This window comes from Rhinolophus ferrumequinum, chromosome 3 (assembly GCF_004115265.2).
Source record: "Rhinolophus ferrumequinum isolate MPI-CBG mRhiFer1 chromosome 3, mRhiFer1_v1.p, whole genome shotgun sequence".
Classification (NCBI taxonomy): Eukaryota; Metazoa; Chordata; class Mammalia; order Chiroptera; family Rhinolophidae; genus Rhinolophus; species Rhinolophus ferrumequinum.
This window is the reverse complement of record NC_046286.1, coordinates 51,433,711-51,460,793: the sequence shown is the minus strand read 5'-3', so window position 1 is coordinate 51,460,793 and position 27,083 is coordinate 51,433,711. Positions and strand designations below refer to the sequence as shown.

At 36.5% G+C, this 27,083-nt stretch overlaps 1 protein-coding gene, 1 long non-coding RNA gene and 1 pseudogene across 4 annotated transcripts in view; 1 reads left to right on the top strand and 2 right to left on the bottom strand.

Annotated features, from left to right (window-relative positions):
• FUT9 (fucosyltransferase 9) overlaps nucleotides 1–27,083 on the bottom strand; it is a 165,415-nt gene that overhangs the window by 52,466 nt on the left and 85,866 nt on the right. The gene's annotated exons all lie outside the window — the stretch shown is intronic.
• The window catches only part of LOC117020376 (uncharacterized), a 282,171-nt gene that overhangs the window by 187,455 nt on the left and 67,633 nt on the right, over nucleotides 1–27,083 (top strand). The gene's annotated exons all lie outside the window — the stretch shown is intronic.
• LOC117020373 (60 kDa heat shock protein, mitochondrial-like) lies at nucleotides 6,124–7,848 on the bottom strand (annotated as a pseudogene).

The window sequence follows — 27,083 nt, the reverse complement described above, 5'->3', positions numbered from 1 at the left end:
CTTGCTGCTTTTAAGACTCTCTCTTTTACCTTGGCATTTTAATTAGGACGTGTCTTGGATAGTCCTCGTTGGGTTCATCTTGTTTGGGATTCTCTGTGCTTCCTAGGTTTGCATGTCGATTTCCTTCACCAGGTTAGGAAAATTTACAATCATTTTTTCTTTTCTTCAAATAGGTTTTCAATTCCTTTCTCTCTCTCTTTTCCTTCTGGTACCCCTATGAAGTGAAATGTTGGTATGTTTGATATTGTCCCAGAGACTCCTTAAACTACGTTACTTTTTTGGATCTTTTTTCTTTTTTGCTGTTCTGATTGGTTGTTTTCCAGTACCTCATCTTCCAAATTGCTGTTTCAATCCTCTGCTTCATCTAATCTACGGTTGATTCCCTCTAAGGTATTCTTCACCTCAATTACTGTATTCTTCATTTCTGACTGGTGTGTTTTTATGTTTTCTATCTCTTTTTTGAAGTTCTCCCTGAGATCGTTGAGCATCCTTTTAACCGGTGTTTGAAACTCTGAGTCTGATAGATCGCTTGTCTCCATTTTGTTTAATTATTTTTCTGGAGACTTGTTCTGTTCTTTCACTTCGGACATGTTTTTTTGTCCCCCTCATTTTGGCTGCCTCCCTGTGTTTGTTTGTATATATTAAATAGAGTTGCTATGTTTCCCAGTCTTGGTAGAGTGACCTTATGTAGGAGGTGTCCTCTGAAAGCCAGTGGCACAGTCGCCCTCATCACCTGTGCCGGGTACCACAGGTGAGTCCCTTGTGTGGGTTCTATGTGTTCTCCTGTTGTAGCTGAGCCTTTATTGCTGTTGGCACATCAATGGGAGGGATTGATCATCAGGCTGATTTGTTGTCATGACTGACCTCTGAACAGTCGAGGAACTGTTGTGCACAGACTGACCCTATGTAGCAAGATTCAGTTTGCTTTAGTGGGGTTCTGGTGTCTGCCAACTCTGTACTTTGTGTGTGTCATGTGAGAGGTTGTTGGGTTGTACTCTGGTGTGGCCTGAAACTGGCCACTGGGTGTGTTCATTGTGGGGCCTCTTGAAGGGGCTCTGTTGCAGGCCAAGGCCAGCCACTGCCTGTGCGCTGCCTTGATATGATCTACAACGTGATCTGCAAATGGTTGCCTCTTGTGCTGGACTAGGAGGTACCTGGGAATGGCTAAGCTGTGAATTGACGCTGGCTAGTATGATTACCGGGCTTGGGGCTGCTTAGCAAGAGGTATGAGACACACGAGGCCAGATGCTAATTGGAGAGATTTTAGGAAAGTTTGCCGCATGAGCTAAGACAGGCCATTTGTATGGAAAAAGCCATTGAAAGCAGCTAGGGTGGGTTGGACAGGGTTTCAGAGAATCACGTAGGATGGGCAAATGGTGTTAGCCAGGTAGATGGAGACTCAGAGATGGTGCCTGCTTGCATTTGCACACTGGGTGGAGGGAGGGCTCAACAAAGGAACACCGGCTTCTGCCAGCACTTCTGTCTGGGAGAAAGCTGTTGCCCAGCCCTTGTCTTGAAGCTGGGCAATTCAGTACCTTCCTGTACGTCCCTGGTGCATTTCTAGGTGCTGTCCCAGCACTGGAACTCAGAGCTAGTGAGTCCATCGGCAAGTAAGTCCATTCACGGGTCTAGGATTCCAGAAGTCCTCTGTCTTACACAGCCATCATCTCCACTGGTTTTCATAGCCAGAAATTATGGGGACTTCTCTTCCTGGGCTGGGGAGCCTGGGGTGGGACTGGGACTCCTTGCTCCTCTGGAGGGACCTCCACAGACAAAATATCCCTTCTGAGTTTTAATGGTGACATGCAGGTGTGGGAGCAGCCCATTTCGGTCCCCTCCGACCAGTCTCGATGTGGCTTCATTTGTATTTTCTTAGTTGTAGGGCTACAGTTCAGCTAGACTTCAGTTGATTCTTACTGATGGTTTTTCTGCAATTTAGTTGTAATTTTGATGTGGTCTTGGGAGGAAGGTTATCTACTCCCTTAGGAGTAAGGTACAATGGTTACCTACTCTGTCATTTTGATCGAAAGCTTGTAATTGACGTTTTTTTGACCACTAAAATTAAAACCCATCTACACATTTCATATTTTACTAAGTATATTCTCCCCTATAGCTATGCTCTTTCTTGGGTAAAAATAACATTAAGAAGAAAATAATAATAATAATAATAAACCCACATTAGCAAAATATACAGTGATAGAGTACTAATATGTAAATACTACTCCTTGAACATAGTACGTATATTTTAATGAGGTTTTTGAGGATGCATAAGCAAAATAATGCCCTTCTGGTAGCTGCTCCTTTCTGTAAAACTTTCTGAATAAACTGCAAAATTTATCCCATAGTAGACCCGGATACAGAGAAAATGAACTATTTGAGGGAGTGGGACAAACACAGAAGAGAATACAAAGAAAAATAGCCTCTGATCTAGGATCAGATTTATATTCTGACCCTAGATGAACGTTATATTCAGTAGTGATGAACATTTAAGTAGGTGTTAATTTAAGTCTGTCTTGATTCTGATAATTTTCCTCCTTGTAGATATTCTGGTTTGGTCTTTTATTCACTTTTGGCAAAATGCTTTTTCTCTCAGACTAAGGCTTTAAATCAGACAGTGACATAGCCCAGCCCCTTTCTGGTTATTGCCCTTATTGATAACTTGATCGTGTCTCAATTTTTTTCCAAGATAATTTAAAGACTGCAAGCACAGATCAATCTTGCCTTTAATGTTACTTGTTAATATAATAAGAAGCTGTGCAGATGAATTTAGGTACTAGAAACTTGGTTTAGGACTAGAAAATTTTAATGGGATTGATTTTCTCTGCCATCTTCCTACAACCTGTTCCATCTCTGAAATTACTAGTTTTTAAAAGGATTTTATAGTTTAGGCAAGTTTATGAGGAGAATACCCATGTGTATATGTGGTTGGCCTTATCCCTGACAGTGTCATTAAAATATTCTTTCACAGATATCCACATATTGTTTAAATGTGTTTGGACTAATTAATTCCTACAGAAGGGCTGGGAGGTAAGGTGGAAGGAACATAAGAATAGAATTTGGAGAGGCATATCTAGGAGACAGGGAGATGGAGTTTATGAATTATAACTTAAAAAAAAAAAAAAGGAGCCACGTCATAGTCAACTAAATCTCAGGGAAGTCAACCAGAATTTGGAGAAGTAGTAGTATTATCAGTGGGTCAGATCTCAATGGTGTACCATTGTCAAATTCCCCAGATTTCCTGGGTTCTCAGCTTGTATCATAATTCTAGAGTTCACTGAAAACTTGGGAATGAGTCAGTGCATGCAGCTTCCTATCCCGGCCATCCTAGATCACTGTATAAAATGTTAGTCCCTGTGAAAATCCACCCTCTCCTTCCCCTTCATGCCCACACTGCTGTGCTTGCTACTCACCTTCCTCTCTTTTGACACAAACCCCTGCTTCTTCCCTGTGCTCTCTGGAACCATCTGATTTCTTGCCTTAATTTCCTGGCTCTCACTCCACCAGCCTCAGTGTCCTTTCACCTCAATATCCCTACACTTTTTAACCTCTCTCTATCTTTGGGTAAAGTCTTCTTATATCTCGATTCTCTGGCTATCCAGATAGGTTACTTTTTCTGTTTTCATTTACCACCTACTTTCCTGCTTCCTATTAATTTCCAATGACCCCTCAATTCTTTGGCATCTGACTCTCCACTTTTCTCTTTAAACTAATCCTGCCCTAACTGAGGGCAACCACAGTGTTCACACAGATGACACATTTAACATTATGGTGACTTGGTTGCTTAACCATGTCATCTCCAATGACCTCCAGCAGTACGCTCCTTCAACCATCATCATTATGGCCAATCCCCATGACCTATGGCTTTCCCTCTAAAATCTTACACTAAATATTCTATAACTTCTTATATTGCTCCCTTTCTTACTTCTTTGCTTCCAATGTATGCGCTATTGAATTCACTTGCGCTGTAAACATTCTAATGCCTTTGTCACCCTCCTGTATTTATTCCAGTCTCTTACTTAGACATTATCTCACCAAAACTGTCAATTCCTTTAAAACTTGATTCCGGGTCAAACTGTTTTCTCATTTCCTGCATTCACACAGCATGTCAATCACTCAGAAAATCACGCCACCAAATGGCGAGGTGACATAAAAAATTCATTGTTCCTGACTCAACGGGGTCCTCAGCAGCCTGGCAAAAAGTCCCTAGCTACTTATTGATTCCTCAGATGGCTCTTTCATAACCGTCAGAAGTTTCCTAAAGCTCCTATGATTTAAACGTCTTTTCATTTTCAGCAGAAAATAATTGTCCTCTACTTCAAAAAGAATGCAAACTCCAGCAGAGGGGAAATCCTTCAATATTCCTCATTTAAACTTACCAAGATATCTGGATGTGTTTATCATTACCATTTTTCTTTAGTCTTTGAGAAAGATGAATCCCTCTACATCCCATCCTTCACTACTTCTTACAGTGAGAACTTGGCTTATATTTTCAGTGATTTCTCTCTTTACTGGACCTTTCCTACCTTAAATATGAAATAAAGAAAAAACAAAATAATATTCTCTACCTATGTCTCTTATTCACTGTCTTGTCACTTTTTTTTCCTATCAAAATAAACAATTGCTTACATTTGCTATCTCCGCTCCACACTTCCCCCCGACTCTTTTATCTGGCTTTTGCCCTGAGGTTTCACTGAAATTGTGCTGGCCATAATCACTAACAATGTATTCTTTACTAAAGCCAATACATAGTGTTTCATATGTATCCCACGTAACCTTTTCTGTTTTATTGATAATTACTCCCTCTTTCTTGGCTATCTCTCTGCAGTTTTGTTCTATGACCCGGTTCACTTTTGTCTTTCCACCAGTAGAGTCTACTTACTTATCCAAATCTTACTTGTTTCTGTTGTGTTCTTTTTTTCTGTTTTATTTTCAATTTATTTCATTTATTTTTAAAGATTTTTATTAAAATATAGCTAACATACATTATTATATTAGTTTCAGGTGTACACCACAGTTATTCAACATTTATATACCTAAAGAAGTGATCACCATGGTTAGTCCAGAAACGATCTGACACTGTACCATGCTATCACAATATGATTGACTATATTCCCCATGCTGTACGTTACATCTCCATGACTTATTTGTTATGTACCTGGAGATTTTGACCTCTTATTCCCCTTCACTTTTTCCCAACTTTTAGAATTTTTCAATTACAGTTGACATTCAGTCTTATTTTGTATTAATTTCAGGTGTACAGCATAGTAGTTAGACATTTATATAATTTAAGAAGTGATCCCCCTGACTAGTCTAGTACCACCTGCTGGCACCATAACATACACACACACACACACACACACACACACACACACACATATATGTAGTTATTAACATATTATTGACTATATTCCTTATGGTTTACATTACATCCCCATGACTATTTTGTAACTACCAGTTTGTACTTCTTAATCCCTTCACCTTTTTCACCCTGTCCCCAACCCTCTCTCATCTATCACCCCAACAAATCTAGTACCCATCTGACACCATACATAGTTATTAGAGTATTATTGACTATATTCCTTATGCTACAGCCTAAATCCCCATGATTAATGTGTAACAACCAATTTGTACTTGGTTTTTTTTAACTTTAAAACAAATTTTTATTACACAAAGGTTGTCACATAATTGGATATTTTTCTACTTTGTACACAATTATTCTTACTCTCCACAGAAAGGCTGCTTCTTAACTTCTCATCGGGTGATGGCAAGCACTAAACTCCTGATTTTAACAGAATAGTAGTAAAAATGCCTCAGTGATCTAAGTTGAAAGCAGTACATTGGTACATGGCTCTTGCACTTAAGTCATCAGGAATGTACAAATGTCTTTTTATTCAAAAATACAAAATAAATTGTCTGTAGGCATGGACAATGACAGCAGTAAACCATTGTATGTTGTCAACTGAAACCAGTAACTGATGGTTATAGCGATTTTCTTAAACATCAGCCAGCCTTTTCTCCAGTCATTTCCTTCAACTGACTTCTCTGAAGTTATAGGTGAGGAGCACTGCCTGGAAGCTTCCTCTCACAGTTCCCATTAATAACGGGAAAGCACAATTCTGGAAATTAGAACCCACCACCTCCCATACCGCCTCCCATTCCACCCATTGCAGGCTCTTTCTCTCCTTTAGGAATTTCTGTGACTACAACTTCTGCTGTAGTTAACAGAGAGGCCACTCCAGCAGCATCCAGTAAAGCAGTTCTCACAACCTTAGTTGGATCAATGATTCCTTTTTCCACCATATTCACAAAATCTCCAAGCATAGCATCATAACCAACTTCTGGGGAACTTTGCATAATTTTCTCAACTACCAATGATTCCTCAACGCCTGCATTCTTAGCAATGGTCACTGCAGGAATTTTAAGTGTTTTTTTTTTTTTTTTTTTTTTTAACAATTTCTATACCAATTTTTTGATCTTCATTAGCTGGAGTTAACGAGTCCAAAGCTGGAATGCACTGAAGCAGGGCACAACCCCCTCCCAGAACAATGCCTTCCTCAACAGCAGCTCGTGTGGCATTGAGGGCATCTGTTACTCTGTCTTTCTTTTCATTCACTTCAACATCACTAGTCCCACCAACCTTCAGCACAGCTACTCCATCTGAGAATTTAGCCAGACGTTCGTTTAGGTTTTCCTTTTCATATTCACTAGTTGTGATATCTAACTGCTCAACGATTTCTTGAATACCTTTTTCAATCTGAGCCTTGTCACCTTTTCCTTTCAAGAGCATAGCATCATCTTTGGTCACAGTGACCTCTCCAACTTTCACTAAGTCATGAGGCTGAACATCTTCAAGATTTAGAGTCAATCCTTCTTCTCCAAACACTGCACCACCAGTAGTGATAGCCATGTCTTTAAGCTGGTTCTTTCTTTGTCACCAAAACCTGGAGCTTTGACTGCTACAACCTGAAGACCAACTTTTAGCCTGTTCAAAACGAGTGTACTTAGAGCTTCTCCATCAACATCTTCAGCAATTATGACCAAGGGCTTACGGTGAGCATTGGCAATTTCAAGAGCAGGCACAATGGACTGGACACTAGAAATTTTCTTTTTACTCAATAGAATATAGGCATCTTGGAATTCACACTTCTGACCTTTCATTGTATTAATAAAGTATGGAGAAACATAACCTCCATCAAACTTCATGCCTTCAATAATTTCTAATTCATCATTCAGTGTTTTCCCATCCTTTACTGTGATGACACCCTTTCTTCCAACCTTTTTCATTGCATCAGAAATGATAGTGCCAATTTCTTTGTCTCCATTAGCAGAAATTGTAGCAACATGAGCAATTTCTTCAGGGGTTGTCACCGGTTTAGACTGCTTCTTAAGTTCAGCAATTAGAGCATCAAGAGCTGACATCATACCTCTCCTGATTTCCACTGGATTAGCACCTTTACTAATCTCAAAGCCTTCCTTGGCAATAGAGCGTGCCAGTACAGTAGCAGTTGTGGTGCCATCCCCAGCCTCTTCATTTGTATTATTGGCAACATCCTGAACAAGTTTAGCGCCAATATTTTTATATTTATTTTTTAAGTCAATCGACTTTGCAACAGTCACACCATCTTTTGTAACTTTGGGACTCCCCCAACTCTGTTCAATAATCACTGTTCTTCCCTTTGGCCCCATAGTAATGGCTACAGCATCGGCTAAAAGGTCCACACCTTGAAGCATTAAGACTCAGGCATCTGCACCAAACTTTACATCTTTGGCATACGCCCGAGTGAGATGAGGTGCCAGTGCCCTGGACCCTGGCCTAATCTGCCGAAGGACTTCTTGTAATCAAAGCATTTCTGCGGGCCAGCAGCACGGCATGCGAGCGGCAAGGAAAGCCATTGGCGGCGAGTGAGGGCCAATTTGTACTTCTTAATCCTTTTCCCTTTTTCACTCATCCCCAACCCCCCATCCATCTGGCAACCATTGATATGTTCTCTGTATCTATGAGTTTGTTTCTGTTTTGTCTATTGTTTTTCTTTAGATTCCACATATACATCTGTCTTTCTCTCTTTCACACTCCACTCATCACAATATACTCCAGGTCCATTCATGCTGCCACAGATGGCAAGAAACCATTCCCTTCCATGGCTGAGCAATATTTCATTTTATAACACATATGAACCACCATTCTTTATCCGTTCTTCCATTGACAGACACCCAGTTTGCCTCCACATCTTGGCCATTGTAAACAGTGCTGCAATGAATATATGGATGCATATGTCCACTAGAAGGAGCATTTTGTGTTTTTTCAGATAAATACCCTGAAGTTGGATTAATGGGTCCTTCTCTGTCTCTTGTTATAGCCTTTGTTTTAATGTCTATTTTGTCTGGTATAAGTATTGCTAGACCAGCTTCTTTTTCTTTTCATTTCCATATTCATGAAATAATGAAATATCATTTTCCATTCCTTTACTTTCAGTCTTTGTGGGTTTTATAATTTGAAGTGAGTCTCTTGTAGGCAACACATGTAAGGGTTTTGTTTACTTATTCATTCAGGTCTCCTATGTCTTTCAAGTGGAGCATTTAATCCATTTACATTGAAAATAATTGTTGATAGATATGTAGTTATTGCCATTTTATTATTCATGTTTTTGGTCTGTTCCCCCCACACACACACATTTTAAAGAAATCCCTCTACCATTCTTTGTAATACTGGTTTGGTGGTGATGAACTCTTCTAGCTTTTTCTTGTCTGGAAAGCTCTTTATCTGTCCTTCAATTCTAAATGACAACTTTGCTGTGTAAAGTAATCTTGGTTGTAGGTCCTTACTTTTCATCATGTTGAATATTTTGTGCCAATCCCTCTGACCTGTAAAAAGTTACTATGGAGAAATCAGCTGACAATCTTATGGGAGCTCCCTTATAAGTTACTAGCTGCTTTTCTCTTGCTGCTTTTAGGATTCTCTTTGTCTTTAACCTTTGCCATTATAATTATAATGTGTCTTGGTATGGACTTGTTTGGGTCCATCTAGTTTGAGACTCTCTGCACTTCCTGGACTTGTATGTCTATTCCTTCCCCAGATTAGGAAAGTTTACAGTCATTATTTCTTTAAATAGGTTCTCAATCCCTTGCTTTCTCTCTTCTCCATCTGTTACCCCTGTTATGCAAATGTTGTTACACTTGTTGTCCCAGAGGTCTCTTAAACTATCCTCATGCTTTTTGGATTCTTTTTCTTTTTGCTGTTTTGATTGGGTGTTTTCTGCTACCTTCTCTTCCAAATCGCTGATTCAACACTCTGCTTCATCTAGTCTGCTGGTGATATCTCGTAGTGCATTTTTCATTTCAGTTATTGTATTCTTTACTTCTGATTAGTTATTTTTTATGGTTTTACTGTCCTTTTATATGCTTGCTATCTCTTTATTGAAATTCTGAGTAACTTTCTCGAGCATCCTTATAACCATTGTTTTGAACTCTGTGTTTCATAGGTTGTTTGCTTCCATTTTGTTTAGTCTGTTTCTGGAGTTTTCTATTGTTCTTTCATTTGGAATATATTTCTTTGTTTCCTCATTTTTGCTGCCTCTCTGTTTGTTTCTGTGTACTAGGTAGATCTGCTATGTCTATGAGTCTTGGCCAGGTGGCCTAGTGTACTTAGTAGGTATACTGTGGGGCCCTGGCACAGTCTCCCTGGTCACCGCTTTGGGGGCTCTACGAGTGTCCCTTGTGTGAGTTGTGTGTGCCCTCCTGTCATAGTTGAGCCGACTGCTATTTGCATATCAATGAGTGGGATTTACCCTCATGCAGATTGGCTGTGGGTTTGGCCAAGTCCACAGCTTATAGGCTGCTGTGCAGGGAGCTTGCCCCACTGAGTAAGATTCACTCAAGTGGGCTCTGGTGCCTTTTGAGAGCATTCTTGGGTATGCCACTTGTGGGCTAACTGGGTGATGCTTTGCTGTGATCTGATGCCAACCTCCAAGTATGTTTGTTCTGGAGCCTCTTGGGAGGGGCTCCACTGCAAGCCCAGGCCACCCACTGCTAGTGACTGCCTGGGGACTACCTGGTAGAAGCTACAAAGTGATCCAGAGTTGTTCACTGCAGGCATGTGGGAGACGGCCATGTTGCAAACTAAGGATGCCTGCCACCGGTACCAAGGCTTGGGTAGCTCTGCAAAAAGCCAGAACACCCCAAGGCTTCATACTATCTGCTGGCTCATTTAAGGTTCAATACCTAATAAAGCCTCATGCGGTATGCAAGTTGGGTGAGGCAGGTTGTCAGGGAGTCACTAGAGTGGGAAGAGTTGTGGTCAACAGGTTAATGTAGACTCTGGTTCTGTGCAGTGCTGATCCTGGAGCTACTCAGCAAAAGTTTCAGAGCACACTGAGGCCAGCTGTAGCCCGCCTGGGTCCTGTGAACTCTGATAGTTTTTCAAGAAACAGTGCAATGCAGGTGTGGCTGGCTGCTCTCAGAGATAGTGCCTCTAGTATTAGGAGAGTTGGGTAGGACAGGATCTCAAGGAACAGAGGAGCTCCCCAGGCCAATCAGATTCAGATTTGGCCTGTGGGGGGAGGGCTCAATACAGGAAAGATGGCACTCACCTGCCAGCTGTACGTGAGAAGGAAGCCACACAAGTGAAATGGCTACTGTCCTCCAGCCCTTGCTCCGAGACCACACACCTCAGTCTGCCCCTCTGTATGCCTCCGATGTCCCCCTCCCCAACCCCAAGTTACTGTTCTTCTGCCAGAGCCCAAGGTGAGTACCTGTGAGTGAGAGTCTGTACTGGCCATTTACGAGGATGTCTGGGTTTCCCACAGCCTTCCGTCACAACAGGGTGGTCGGAGTCCCCACTTTTTCATAGCTAGATGCTGTGAGGTCTCGTCTTCCTGGTACCAGTATTCTGGGATGGAGGGGCTTGGGAGGCTGGTATGGGGCTACTGTCTCTTGCTCCTCTAGGGGGAACCTCCATGACCGAGATATCACTCCTGGTTCTCAACCACCACGTGGAGGTTTGGGGACAGCCTGTTTTACACCTCCACTCCTTCTACCGGTCTCAATGTGGCTTCTTCTTTATATTCTTAGTTATAAAACTTCTGTTCAGCCAGATTTCAAATGGTTTTCCAGGTCGATTTTTCTATAATTTGGTTGTAATTTTAATGTGTTCACGGAAGGGATCAGTCATAGTATTTATCTACTCTGCCATCTTGGATCTCCTGTTGTGCTCTTTATATTTCATATTTTGACAGTTGTCTCTGATTCTCTTCATCTATTTCCATGACTTTATCACTTATTTGCTAGTATATGTCTTTAGGTAACCTTGGTTTTTATCTAGAATTCCTTGGTTCTTTATCCACTTATACACTGGGAATCTCTCCCTTGATTTTCTACAGTTACCTGAAATTTGACATGTATTAAAATAGATTCTCCATTTTATCCCATCTATTTCTGATGCTTCCTTTTATGTGCCTGATCTTTCGTAAGTGGCCCCAACATCCACTAAGCACCAAAACCATAAACTTGATTCACTCTTGAATTCTAATCCCTAATATTCAGCCAAACTGCAAATTCTGTCATTCCTTTCTAATATATTTTTAATCTTTCTACTTCTTTCCAGCATGACTATAATAATTTTTGTTTAGTTTTCATTTTTTGATTACTGAAATAGTTTTCTAAATAAGTCTCTATTCTTTCCTTTACATTGCTACTAAAGTGGTCACTCTAAAAATAAAATTTGGAAAACTTCCAAACTTTTTAGCAAGGTATAAAGGATCCTTCATAATTTGGATACTGCTTGCTTCTGCAGTCTTGTTCCTACTGCTCTCAAAATATTTCTGGCAGGCATCCTTTTATAAGACCAAAACCTTTCATATGTTAATAGAAAGAAACTTTGACGAGACTAGTAAGCAACATTTCTGAAACTTATTTGCTCATGGAATACTTTTTTTTAAAATAGAATAATTAATAAACATCTTTTAGAACTAATTTTCCAAAATTTGGGAAAATGGTCCACTAATTTATATATTTTACCTAGATTTTATCATCAGGATAAATATTGTTAAAGTATGAAAACCAATCAGAAAAAGCACATATCAGAAGAAACTGATCATTGAAGCATAGCTTCCATGCTGTGTTATATTTAACCTGTCACAAACATAGCAACTTTGGAATAATTTAAAAAATCTTTTAAATTCTAATTAAAAATTAAAAAAGATTTAGCAATAAAAACAACCCTCCCCCCAAAAAACAAGGATATTCTATTTTTTGTTAAAAAAAACCCTCTTTATTATCTAGAAATTGAAGTGTTTTGTTATTCGCTAAGTCTAAGGTAAATAGGGGACATAAAATATTTCTTTTAACAGTCAAATGTAACTGTGTTTCTGTCAAGATTTTAGGTATATAATACATGGCATATCTTAGATATTTGAACACTAAAATGGAATAATATGAATATTCTCAGTGATGAAAGTACCTTAACAAGGCAAATGTCTACTTGTCTGGCATATATGGTGTTAATTTCTAACAACTAGAACATTTTTTTAAACATGGAAGTTAAATTGAAATTTGCATTTTCCACACTGAAAACAATCAATAACCGGTTGATGAATTTTTCTGAAAGGATGACCTCAGCTTTATTTATGTCTAGTTATTATTGTGACACTTTTCCTCTGAGTTTTTACCTAAACAGTTCAAACTAACTTTAAGTATCCCTGAAAGGGAAACTTTTACTTTAATAGAGATAACACATGTTGAACAAAGGATAGGTTTTCTTGGTTAGTAGAATTCACGTGTAGACTCTTAAAAATGTCTGTATTTACAGTGACAAATGATATAAGAGGTAGATAGAAAAGTGAAAAGATACCTTATTAATAAAGCCAGCACAGTCCTGACTGCTGTTGCCACAGCTTCTGTATTGCTGATAGACTTTACAATGATATAAATTTTTACTTGTTAATTGTATCCTCAACCTTTTTGCTAACCATCTGTGCTAACAGGTTTTGCTCTCTCTCAATCTCTTTTTTTGTGTGTGTGTGTGTCTTAAGAAGAATCATTTCAAATTTCACATTCCTTGTAAAATTAAAGTACTAAAAAACAGGAAAAGAAAAAAGACACATGGGTGCTTGGGTTCTGTTATCTAAGAATATTCCTTCACTTATCTTTCTTTGCAAGCTATCATTTTTCATTGTCAACATACAGATCTATTTTTATAATGCAATAAACAGAAAAAGTAGAAGGGCATAAAAGAGAAACGAATAAAAGATCAATTGAGACTCCACCTTTGCTAAGATTATCTTGCCTCTTTCATCTAATGAGCTTAAATACCTCTTTCCTTCTCTACAAAATAATTTTCCCCAAAGATATAGTAATACTAAGTTCTGTATATATTGGAAAACTATTGCTGCTCTATTTTTTAATCAAGAGAGGGCAGAACTAATTCAAAACTGATAAGGTCGGTACCTCATCATTGAAAGAGACAGTAAGAATGGTCATGTATATAGAACATACATCAACAGAAGAACTGAGAGAACAGTCCAGCTGTTCAATAGATTAGCAAGTGGTTGTGAGTACACAGAGACACATTTTTCTTTTAGTTGTCCCCAAGATGCTCTATAGATCTGCTTAGACTATAGTTTCAGGTAGTTCATTCCGTATAACCTTTTTAATGAAATAGTTTCATGATAGTTTTATATTTGCAGAAATGTTGCAAATATAGTACAGAGAATTTTGTATACTCCAAATCCAGTGTCCTCTATTGTTGATGTCATACATTACACTATGGTTAATTTATCACAACTATTGAACCAATACTGCTACATTATTATTCACTACACTTCATACTTTATTAAGATTTCCTCAGTTTTTGTCTAACACACTTTTCCTGTTCCAAGATCCCATCCAGGATACATTACATTTAGTTATCATGTCATCATTTCCCCTTAAGCAAGTCTTTGCTGTGACAGTTTCTTCAAAATTTCCTCATTTTTAATGACCTTGAAAGTATTGAGGAGTAATGGCCAGATATTTTATAAAACATCCCTCAATTTGGATTATTCTCCTGATTAGACTGAGGGAGGAAGAAGAAAGAGGGAAAGTGCCATTCTTCTCACATCATACCAAAGACACATGCTATCACCATGACATGATTATTGATGTTACCTGGCTGAGGTAGTGCTTATCAGGTTTCAATACTGCAAAGCTCCTCTTTTACTCCATCTCAACACTGTGCTATTTCGGAGGAAGTCTCTACGTGTACCCCATACTTAAGGGGTTATGTTCCCTCAGCTTGAGGACAGGATACCTATGTAAATTATTTGGAATTCTTCTGCACAGATCTGTCTTTTTTCTCTCTTTTATTTAATCACTTAGATAAATAAGAACTCATAGATATTCATTTTCTACATTGGGTTATACTGTGACACTACAGTATATATTTTGTTGGTAAAGTTGTTCCATCATAAGCTATGCAAAATAAGCCATTGGGTGCTCCTTCACTTGGCTCCTTTGTTCCTTTAATAGGTTGCCTTTCTTTCCTCTCCCCTCCCTTCCTCTCCCCTCCTCTCCTCTCCTCTCCTCTCCTCTCCTCTCCTCTCCTCTCCTCTCCTCTCCTCTCTCCTCTCCTTTTCTTTCTTTCTTTCTTTCTTTCTTTCTTTCTTTCTTTCTTTCTTTCTTTCATTCTCTCTCTCTCTCTCTCCCCCTCTCTCCCCCCTCCCTCTCTCCTTCCTTCCTTCCTTCCTTCCTTCCTTCCTTCCTTCCTTCCTTCCTTCCTTCCCTCCCTACCTTGTCTTCCTTCCTTCCTTCCTTCCTTCCTTCCTTCCTTCCTTCCTTCCTTCCTTCTTTCCTTCCTTCCTTCCTTCCTTCCTTCCTTCCTTCCTTCCTTCCTTCCATCCAAACACTTCATTGTTTTCTGGCAAACCCCTCAGGCTCATCATGTGGATTCCTTGCCCCAGCACTGGAATCAGCCATTCCTCCAAAGATCCCTGGTTCCTTTTATTGGAAAATGGTATTAGAATCTCTTTCTATTTTAAATGGAACTAGTATTGATTGGATGTTGGAGAATTAAAAGGAATATAGAATTAATTTTTGTTAAGAAATACAATGCCAAAAAATATGTCCCTTGACAAATGATCTGTTTGACAACTACCTAGAAATACTTTACAATTGATGAACTCTCCCAAATGAAAATTTATGTGAAAGGAAGAAGGAGATGAAAATGAAGAAAATAAAACTACCAAGTCTTTGAGGACAGAAATCATGTCTCATGGTTTCCATCCTTACAGTACCTCACAATATGCCTTGAATTAATAAGTTCTTCATTAATATATATTAATCAATCTAGGATTACCATGAATCTAAATTTTGGCTCAATGCATGTTGAAAACAAGAAAAGGTAATTGTTAAATATTTATAAACTCTCTTAATTTTCACTGTGCCCACATCCTATTCTATTTTTTTCAGTATGTAGTCTGTATGCTGTAAAACTCAAGTCACATTCATAAGTCATATTAAAAGTTTATATTCATAAGTCATATTAAAAATCATATTAAGTTAGCTATTTGTGAAATGGGAGAATAGCTTTTGGTTTGAGAGTACCATCAAAATTATTTCTCTTATTTTATTGCTTTAAAACACCAAAACGTCCCCAAGCTCCTACACACACATGTTTTGCCACACTTAGTGATTCTTTATTTTCTTTGGAATAAAATTGCTCTCTTCTCAATGTAAAAAGCACTGGAATAACATACAAGGGCCGTGAAAAACACATTCTTAAGCGTGACATCAGTGTTACAGCATCTTCAGACCTCTTAGTGGATACTAAGTATGCAAAAGTTTGCCAATTTTAGATATAATAAAATGTTTATCACAATTGAAATATAAAGATGAAATATAATAAAATATAACAATTATTTCATAAGAAGGATTATGCGGTTTATATCTAACTCTAGGATAAATAAGTTCTAATGTATTTGTTTCTTAGTAAAATTAAATCTAAACTTTTCATTATGTCTATTAAGATTTATAGCAAGCATACTGAGGCTCTGTTATATAGTTTTGAATGCTGAGATCCAACTTCTGATGCTTCATCAGATATTAAGGCAACATATCATGCTCAAAGCTAAAAGATGAAATGATTCAACTCACTCAACTATTAGGAAGTAAAGGGCAAATGACTTTCTAATCTGCTCTTTGGTTATAGTTTAGTCTAAAATTATTTCTTTATAATTCATGGAGGTGATTTTTAAATGTGCCCGATGATATCCCATCGATATATTTCTAAGGCAACTAGTAGATATAGAAAATCATCAAATATTGGAAAAAGTCAATCTATAAATGATTGGGTCTTTTTCATGATTTTCTTTTGGTTTTATTAAAGGATCCTATTATATTTATTTCAGAGAAATCAGTTTTCTGGCACTGAGTAATTGGTTTTGCTTATGCTAAATATTGAATCTATCACAGAGATGCGCTGCTTAAGGTAGTGACTTGAAATCACAGACATGGCAATATTGGTCTTGGGAAGAAATGTGTATTTTCTCTCCCTCATTTCAAAAGTACCTTTCCTTTCAACAACCAAGATATTCTAGAAGAGGAAAAAAAAGTTTTATACTTGCCATACATATCTTGATAGACTATATTTACTGTCCATAATCTTATTATATGCCCAATGCTCAATATTTTTTTTTTTTATGTTGAACCATGGTCAGGACTAATCAGGTTGGTTGCCAACTGGTCTCTGGCCTAAAGCTAGTTTAAATATTGGCACTAAGGTGCAACCACTGACATTTGCTTATTAACACACTTTCCTGGGGTATAGTAACTGGTGTTTATTCATTTCTAATCTCAGTAGAATATTGTCTCAGGGTGCAATTGTTTCAAAAGAATAATAAGCAGTAAGTAAAGAAATATCTCTTCTCTATCTACTAACACAAATTTTCAGTGAACAAAATATCCCTCATGTACATAAACCATACATATGCTAACACTTAATTATATTATATGCAACTGAGCCTTCATGTTATTGTAGAGAAAACTATCAGCCAGAATACTAAGACAATAATTTCTCTTTGACATCATCTGCCATTCATATGTGACAGTAAATGAAATCATTTGATAAAGTAATTTTGCTAATAACTTGTTCTGTTTTCTTTCCAAGCAACATATTCGTTCTTAACTTTGCAACTGGTTTTATAAACTCCTCAGCAATTGTGTGATTTTTCTCTTTTTGTCATGCAGCTATTTGACAAAATTCCATAAGAGACAATGCATTGGGGACTAGGGGCAATTGAACTGTGGTTATTCTACAAAATGGAATGTAGATAATTCATCAAAATTAATTTAAATATTCTGGAAACAAATTAATAAATACTAATAAAAATTAAAATATATATACTTCAGGATAGAGGTAGTATGTATAATTGTTATACACATGGGTTTTGGAATCAATTTGTACTGGTTATAATTCTAGCTTTCTGTGGAATTTTGTCAAATCATCCAACTATATTGACAATTCAGTTAAATGAAGTTAATGCTGGTACCTGTCTCACAGGGTTATGGCAATAATTATATGAAATAACATATTGCATGTGTTGTACAGTATGGATAAAATGCTCTTAACCTTGTGATTATCACACAGTTGGTATTCAGTAACTGAGGTTACATTTGGGAACTACAGGAGAAATATCTGGAGAAGGACACTGATAGTTCGATACAAGGAGAGAAGCAGTGTTTGCAATCTCTAAATATTACAGATGAGGTAAATGTTCTTAAATAAATAATTGGTTAAAAATTATGGTCCAAACAAAAAATAGAATACTGTACAGTTCTTAAACCAATACTATTATATGTGTTGATATAGAAAACATCCAAGATGTAATAAAAAGACGAAATAAATTTATAAAATTATGTATGGTATGATCCCATTGAAAATAATATCGATTAGCTTTATATATGTATAGAAAATACCTTTAAAACCTATACACCAAAACATTGTTATTTTTTATTTTATTATTATATTTGGTAAAGATTTTATTGGGGAAGGGGAACAGGACTTTATTGGGGAACAGAGTGTACTTCCAGGATTTTTTTCCAAGTCAAGTTGTTGTCCTTTCAATCTTAGTTGTGGAGGGTGCCGTTCAGCTTCAAGTTGTTGTCCTTTCAGTCTTAGCTGTGGAGGGAGCAGCTCAGCTCCAGGTCCAGTTGCCGTTGCTAGTTGCAGGGGGCACAGCCCACCATCCCTTGTGGGAGTCGAACCGGCAACCTTGTGATTGAGAGCCCACTGGCCCATGTGGGACGAACCGGCAGCCTTCGGAGTTAGGAGCATGGAACTCTAACCGCCTGAGGCACCGGGCCGGCCCCCAACATTGTTATTTTTATTTGTTGGTGTTCACTGCATTTTTATAGTGTGCATATGTTAATTTTATAATCAGACAAAAGTATTTTATATTAAAACTACATTTTTCTTTTTATCTGTTCACATCTCTATTTTTCACATTCAACTCTCTACAAAACTCTTGTGCCTGATTTTTCTTAAAATTTTCAATCTCATATTTTGTAGGCTTCTTTATTTAGAAGTCATGAAAATGAATATACTTAAACATACCTGTCTGAAATGATTTTGAAAATCATTCCTATTTAGTTCAAGTATTAAGATTCCAGAGTAAAAATTTAAGCAAAGTGAAATTATCACTAACACTGGACCATAGAAACTTACAAATAAATAATATTGCTTCAGGGATCAAAAAGACTTATTTTTTCACTTGAGTGACTACTAATTTTGCAAATAATTTTTAACAAGTAATAAGCTATACAAGCATACCAAATCTGGTAAAAACAACAAAACAATCGGAGGTCAGTCTCTAAATCAGTAGTTTGTAATCTTTCCTGTAGAGCTGTAGAACTAATAGTTAACTGTTGTTGAAAATGTATTACACGTGAGGCACTAAGTCTAATGTATGAACTACATAACTGAATTCCGTTAACTGCCTGAGGAGACAGGGGTTGATTTTAATCTTTACTCATACATGAGGATGTACAGCCTGGAGTGGTTAAATGACTTTGTCCAAGATTCCTCAACCAGCAGGTTGTACAGCTGAGGGCTGAATCCGCTAATCTGCTTTCACCATTTATTAACTGAACTCTGAGGTATATTTATTTTTTTAAAAAATGATTAACTCAAGTATTTTCAATGATTTCATTACTATTTTCCTTTTCTGAGTTTTAATTCTTCCTATACATCTTTCTAGTTGCTTTCATAGTTATGTAACTAAAGCACCAGATGCAAAGATAGTATTTAAAGCAAAGGATTGACTTCTGCATGTGGCAAAAGTTTTTTAAGAGTTCTACCTCTCTAGTGCATTTTTTTGGATAATGGCATCATTTCAAGTTTTGAACTAAGATCCATAATAAGAAATACATTTTATATCATGGCCCAGCATATATACACACACACAAACACACATACACACACAACACAAATGGTCCATACATATGCAAGAATATTAGTACACAAGTGTTTTGAACCAAATAGAAAAATATGCTTTTCGCATTTTTCCCTGGTATTTTCAGACTAAGAGTCTGCAAATAAGTCTTTGTTCATAGTGATTATATTTCATAAAGTTTTTAAGAGAGCTCATTGAAAATGATACATGCTTTTTACAGTTTAGCACAAACTCTATTAAAGTATCTCAAAACACATTATAAAGTATTCCTAAAATCAAAAGTGAATGTGTCTAAATCACCAAAAGTAGAATATAAACAAAATAGTTGAATAAGTGTAAATGGCTAACAAAATGTGTCAAGCAGGGTATTGACAAGTCTCCAAACTGTCACCCCACCCCCTTCACTACAAGGCCAAGGATAATTGTCAGCTTTTTTTTGTGAATATATTAAGATATGCTCTCACATTATGTATTTTCTACAGTCTAATTCGTCTTCCTATATTATCTAAACCATAGTTCTGCTGAGGAATGTATACCTCCACACAACAACTAGACTGCGACGTGCAACCAAAGCTAGAGAAGGACACTCTCTATTTGGGGCAGACTAACATTTTGCTCATTTTCAGAAACAGCTTATAAATGCTTGTTTGGAAAAGAACAGTAGATGTGTGAGTTCTCGCCTTTGCTCAGTTCTTGTTTTTTGCTCAGTTTCCCTGAATGATGTTGAATATTAAAAAAATAATAATAAGTTTAATGAAGAGGGACAAAATTCCTATATAAAATAAGTTATATCTTCTCCACATAAGAAAAATACAACAAATTACATAAAAACAAAGTACTTTCATGTTTGTTCCAACATCAAGTGACGCAAATGTTAGAGTGGAATAACCCAATATATCATGGGGAATTGGAGGATTCTGTAGGGAGGCAGGAGGGGAATACGATTCATTGATAAATGGCACCATTCACTTCTGTTCCATTTCATGTTGCGACTTAGGAAAATCTCTAACCTCTCTAAGGCTCATTCATTTGAGAAATAGAGACTATAATACCCTCTTCATAGGACTGTGGTGATACTCAAAAATTATACTTGTAATTTACTGACATGTTTTAGGCAATTAATAAATGTTAGTTCACATCCCCTTCCCTATTTCCTACTCATAGTATTAGAGAAATGGTTTACTTGTTTGGGAACTGGAGAAAATTTCTGTGCGATAGGGTGCAGGAGAAAGAGGTCCTCTTTTGGTTTCTGTAATATCTGCAAAATAATAGAAAACCATGGCTCAATCTTGATTTCCTTGGGTGATTTGTGGGACTGATTTCTCAGAGGACTCAGGGAATGAAAGTGTGGAAGCTGGGTTTCCCCAAAGCATCCTGAGGTTACTATACAGCCCAATGCCTCCTGGAAGGTCTTGAAGCAGTAGAATGAGAAATAAGTTGTTTGATAATCCATTCTCCTTAGAAATGGAAATTTGAAGCAAATATCTGGTGCCTCCTTTTATTTAAAAAAATTATGATTATGTTCAATAATGATCTGAAACAAAGGTGTGTGTGAGGGAGTTTGACACTATTGCACTTGCAGTCTGCATAACTTTACTGGTTAGTGCTCGCAGACACAAAACCATCTGAAACTCAAGTAAATAAAAGCAAAATGTAGCTCTAAAATGCCTTCAGTCAGTTAACAGCAGCCTTTAAAAGGAGCTGGGTCATGATAGAAAAGAGTTCAAGTAATGGCCAAGGATCATATTTAGTGAAAGAAAACTGACCAAATGCTCCTGTGACTATTAGCCCTCGTACAGGGCTCTCAAATAGGGGTGGACGTTCAGAGGACCTCAGTTCTAGCTCTGACCCCCTTCACCTCTTAGCTTTGTAACTTTGGTCGAACTATTTCATATTTCTGAGCTGTAGTTCTCTCACATAACTATTAGGAATAATATTAACTCTCTGATAGGTAATTGTATATACCGAGCTCACATATATTAAGTGCCAACACAGAGTCTTGCACACAGGCAATGCCCAGAAAAAATGCTAACAGTCATTGTTATCATAATTATAAGTATTTTTGTAATTATTGTTACATTTCAATTTGTCATCATCACAATGAGATTCAGATAGAGAAGGAATTACTACTATTACCAAACAAGTACAGTTAGATAATTTGACTTGCCTAATATCCTGGCAGATAAAGACATTGGGCTTTTGCCATTAGGTCTCATAGGTCTTCTAGTTAAGCAGTTCTGAAGACAAGTCAATGTGGTAAGTGATAATAAGAAATAAATACAAATAAGATATATTATTTATGTATTTCATCCTGCATAGAGACAGTGTGCTATGTTCCCTACACAAAATTTCATTACATCATCATAACCATCCAATGTACTAGAAGTCACATATTACAGATAAAGAAAGTGAGATGCATTAAAACTAAAATTACTCACATAAGGTCAAATGAGCCAGTAAACAAAAGAAATAGAAATCACTTATTATTCTGTCTGATCCTACAATACAAGCTCTTTTCCTGAGGTCAGGATAGAGTGAGTCATCTATTGATGGTGAGGGATGGGTTGTAGAAGAGTGACAGAAAAGGAGACCCAGGCATCGTGTACAATGAGTTAACCTGGACCTATTTTACCTACACATTTCTCAATACATAAATAAATACATTAATTAATTAAAATAATAAAACAAAAAGTAATAGATCTTTTTGAAAGGTTTGAGCAAAAGAAGAGAGCAGGAGAGTTAGATTTGCATGGTAGAATAACAGAAGGGTTGGAAGCAAAAACAAGAGGAGCCAATATTTCAGAAATTGAATGTCACTAAAAAAGGAGGAAATGTTCACAATTGTTGACTATAGAGAAAAACAAATTCAGGAGGATGAGAACCAAAAAAGGATTTTGGAACTGGCATGGAAAACCCTCTGGGAGGAGATTGTAAGCCATTCAAGAATGAAATACAAACAAGTAAAAACAGGATTTATATTAAAGAAAGGGAAAAGAAATGATCTAAAAATAAAAAACAAAATCATCAGATAATCTAGATAAGTATAAATTTAGAGAAAATAGATTTATGAACTAAAGGTTTAATGAAAAGATAACATTTATGATCACACCAAAATGTGATCTGTTTACTTTCCACATTTATTTTATTGTTTGATTCTGATATAGTATTTGTCAATTAGAAGATTCCATTAACAGCAAACTTCTAGTTGTTTCCTATTCTTTCTTACAGAGAGCTTTTCTTGGCATCATCCATCATTTTCCCCATGAAAAAAATTTTTTTTCATATGGCTGTTTCAAATATAACTTGAGAATAAAATGTCCTTACACTTATAGGAAGTAACTCTTTTTTTTTTTTAATGTACCCGTGGTAGCAAGTAATCTCCGGAACTAGTTTTAAACCTGCTTATTTAATCACTGACAGTTCTAAAAATTATGAGAACTGATTTTATACAAATTTGATCAACTGATGACAACACAACTCACTGACTATGCATTTGCAAATTAACCAATTAGTAACCATCCTGACTTCTGAAAATCAGTTGGTCAGAAAAGGACTCCAAAGTACACACTTCTGAAAGTCAGTTTATCAATGCCATTCTCACCTGAGAAACCATGTTTCTACAAATGACATCAATACATTAATTCCTCTGAAATTAGCCAATCACTGAATTCCACTCTGCTCCAAAACCCTGTATAGTATTAGCAGTCTTCTTTCAAGTGAGAGCATCTGCCTGACCAGTAAATTCTCCCTTCCTTAAGTTAGCAGTAATTTCAGTTTTGTGGCTTTTTGTTTAAAATAGTGAGGGCTGGTTTTCATCTTTTTGGCAAGTGAGTAATCTGGAAGTTAATTTATGCAGCAGTTTTGGAAAGAATACATATAGACATATCCTTTACCTCAATAGTTTAAATTCTAGAAAATTTTCCAAATACATATTTTGCAAATCTTTGTTATGCATTTAACCCTTTCAACAATTCTACAACAAAAACTTATTTTTATTTCCATTTTGCATCTGATGAAAACAGGATTTGAAAGTTTAAAACTGTATCTCTAGCCATATACCTAGTAAATTCTGAATATCTAGATACTAACTCTTTAAGCCAGAGTTCTACTTCCTCTGCAAGAGAAAACAATCCAAAATAAGGACAAAAACATATGATATATATTTAAATCAAAGTGTTCTTTATATATATATATGAATACCCACCAACACCCAAATAACCAAGATCAGAAACGAGTTAAGTGAATAGTCATTATAAGGACACCTATAAAATAATGAATATGTTCAAGTGCTTATGATGTGGGATTAAGCAAAAAAACAAAAAACATAAAATTGTACTTATACCATGGAAAATTATGTGTACATACAAATTGGAAATTAATGGAAATATGTACAAATAATTGAATTACTGGAGTGGTTGGATTCTAAGTGAAAATTATTTTTATTGAGTTTTTTTTTTAATATTGTTTCAATGTGTGTGTAATAACAAAAGTAGTCTAGACATAAATTGTGGTCTCTGTATTTGAGGTTCCTAGCCAAGCATCCCACGTTCTATGGAAATTCCAACGTCCCAAAAGATTTCTCAGATTTCCAAGGGTCTTATGAACTCCTGATTACTTAATGTTCTGAATCCCTACCCTGGCGATTTCCAAATTTCATTCATGTCTTATACCATAAATGTCCCCTTTTCTCTGATTGCTTTGACCTGAATGTGGAACTCGACTTCTTAATTGTTCCTTAAACATTCACAAAAAGAAGAGTTAGCAGGTATTTCTGAAGTTGCAGATGACAGGTGTTCTATCCATCTACACAAGTAAACACTGAACGCAGACCACCCCTTTCTCTTGGTTAGCCAGCACATCTCACGTCTTCTCCTGGAAGAGTTAATCATAAATTCCCCACACATTGTCATGTATGGCAGCTCTCTGTTTTACACCTCTCCTCTAAGCATAATGACGATTTGAAATTGTATGTCTATAAAACCAGAAGGGCATATGCCAGATTTCACCCTTTAGCAACATAGACATTTATTTTGAGATAGATTATGATATCCCAAACATAAGAATGGAGAAATTGCTACTCTTACTTTTTTAGTAAGAATGATGTTATTTTAAAGTCGCAAATTTTAAATTAATATCCTAATGCATTTCAAGTACAGAAATAGTACAACATTAAAAGGAGTGGTAGGACATAAGAAATGAAAAGGTCAATTAATTTTTAACAGGAAGATAAATTTAAACAGAAAGACAACCAAAACAGAGATAGTTGAAAATAATTAAAATTAAACTTCAAAAATCTATAGAATGATCATTTACTTAATGAGAATCGCTAGAAATCCTACAGGACTAATATGCATGGTTTTAAATAAAAGTTTAGGGTATGTTTATCTGCTACTACTTATTCTAAGTACTTACTAACATAAATATTCACAGCACAGTGTTTTCCCTAAAGGAACTGGTTCACTGGGAAGTGTTTTCTTTTCTCGTTATAGTGTAGCTGCAGGGAAATCATAGTCTCTAAAAATAAAAGTTTAAGACCAACTTGAACATAATAAATTCAGATTTTCTACACATTTTTGTCTACTAATTCTCTCCCCAGAGCATATAATTTGGAGCATAGACTTAGAGCTGCTTATATCTGCATATTCAAAATAAGTATATCATTAAAGGAATAAAAAGAGAAAAGAATATAAAGTAGGTATTATTATAGATACAGTCTTCCTTTGGCATTGATTTTGACTCTACTATCAAGGTAAAGATAAACCGACATTTATTGGGTAACCAAAATAAAGCAGTAACTTCTGGTCACAGAGGGTAAATGCTGTATACACAATTTTCTCCCAAATAATCCAAGTTCCATGGGATTCTCCATCACCAACTCAATTTCTTTAAAACTAGTGTTCTTTGTTTCGGTAAAATATTATTGATGGTATGGAAGATATCACTTATAGTCCACTTACATCCCCTGGCGAGGGGGGTGGGACAGGATTTGCGACATCTAGTATCACTTTCTACTACATAGATAGAATGGTCATCATAAACACCAGGACTCTGGAGACCCTCATACTTAAAGTCCTACCCATGCTATCCCCATCACTCCTGAAATTCCCTAAGCTCTTAACTGTTAAGCCCACTTTCCTTAACTAAAAAATGTGCTCAATGGCATTTCACTTAGAAATTCAGTACTGCAAATATTTTTAAGTACCTATTATACACCAGGCAGTACAATAAGGAGTTTTAGTACAGAAGAGACAGGTCTTATGAAACAGAATTATTTGGAATACACTCTTGAACAACAACAACAAAAAACCCCACACTCCAAAAACCAAAGTGAAATAGGCTTTTAAGTATGATAGAAAGCACTTTGATTAGAAACAAAATAGTGAGAGCTCTAAGCATTGAAATACAGCAGAGAGATAGATTTGGGGGTCATCTTTTAAATGCACGTTTATTCATTACAACAGATATCAAATAAGATTTAAACATAAGATGGACCAGATTGATTTTGCATTTGTCTCTTACTATACTATTATTTGAAGATATACAACTTGTCTTTCTATTGGTGTATCTTCTATGAGAGTGTTTATCACGCTCTCATATTCAAGAAGCTTTTCAAATAGCCTATTAAAGTATTTGCAAATTACCTAATAAAAGAAGTTCCTCTAGAAGTCGACATTGTGATTGGAAAGCAATAGGGAAAAAGCTTGATTTATTGATAAGTGATAGTATGCTATAAATTTCCTCCATAATAAAACTGCCTATGGATTATGAGATCACTCTAACTTAGAGAAATTGCAGCAGATAGGGAGAATCACAATGTCCAAGGATACGTATGCTTTACTGTATAAAATGAATCTATTTCTTCTGAAATACTATGTATTAATCTAATGCAATTGCACCAAGGAAGATTGTTTAGAAAATACATGATAAATACTTTTATGAGACAAATAATCATTCTGTAAAAAAAAAAAAAATCCCTTCTCAGTTTATGTATTTTGTGATTTGGGGAGTTCTCATACATTAGGTTTCCTTAAGGTGAAAGCATACTTGTCTCTCATATGACATAAATAAATTAGCAACAGTGATTTCTAATCTAGTTGCCTTGGTTGGATTTTGAAGATCAACAGAAAACAAGTATTTCAGAAATTCCAGAAAATAGAGATTTTTGGTTTTAAATGTAAATAATACTTTTAAAAAAAGATATACAATTTGTTACAACTTCATTTAAATTAAGGAAGAGAGCTTGGCCATCTCTGGAAGTTAAGAAAAACAAACAAGACTATTTCCATATAGTGTGAACTTCATGATGTGGTACACAAGTCAAGGAATTAAGCAAGGTGTGTTCTATGTAGATGGCTCCGCCCTTACAAGCTGTCTCCCTGTAGGCAAGTCACTTAACCGCTCAGAGACTTATTTTTCTATTTATAAATAAGGAACATTGTTTGAATTTTCTACTTTACATGCTCACTGTAAAGCTTCAAAATGTATATACAGTCATTCATGTTTTTCGGAAGACTAGAGTGAGGTTATGGGTTTTGAGGAACAGTATCACAGAAGTGAGGTGTCCTCACCACATTATACCAGGGTACATGGGGTTAGCATGACTTGTCTTGGAGATGTGAACGCTGGTCACTCTACGAAGGTAGTGTCTGCCAGGGTTCCTCCCCT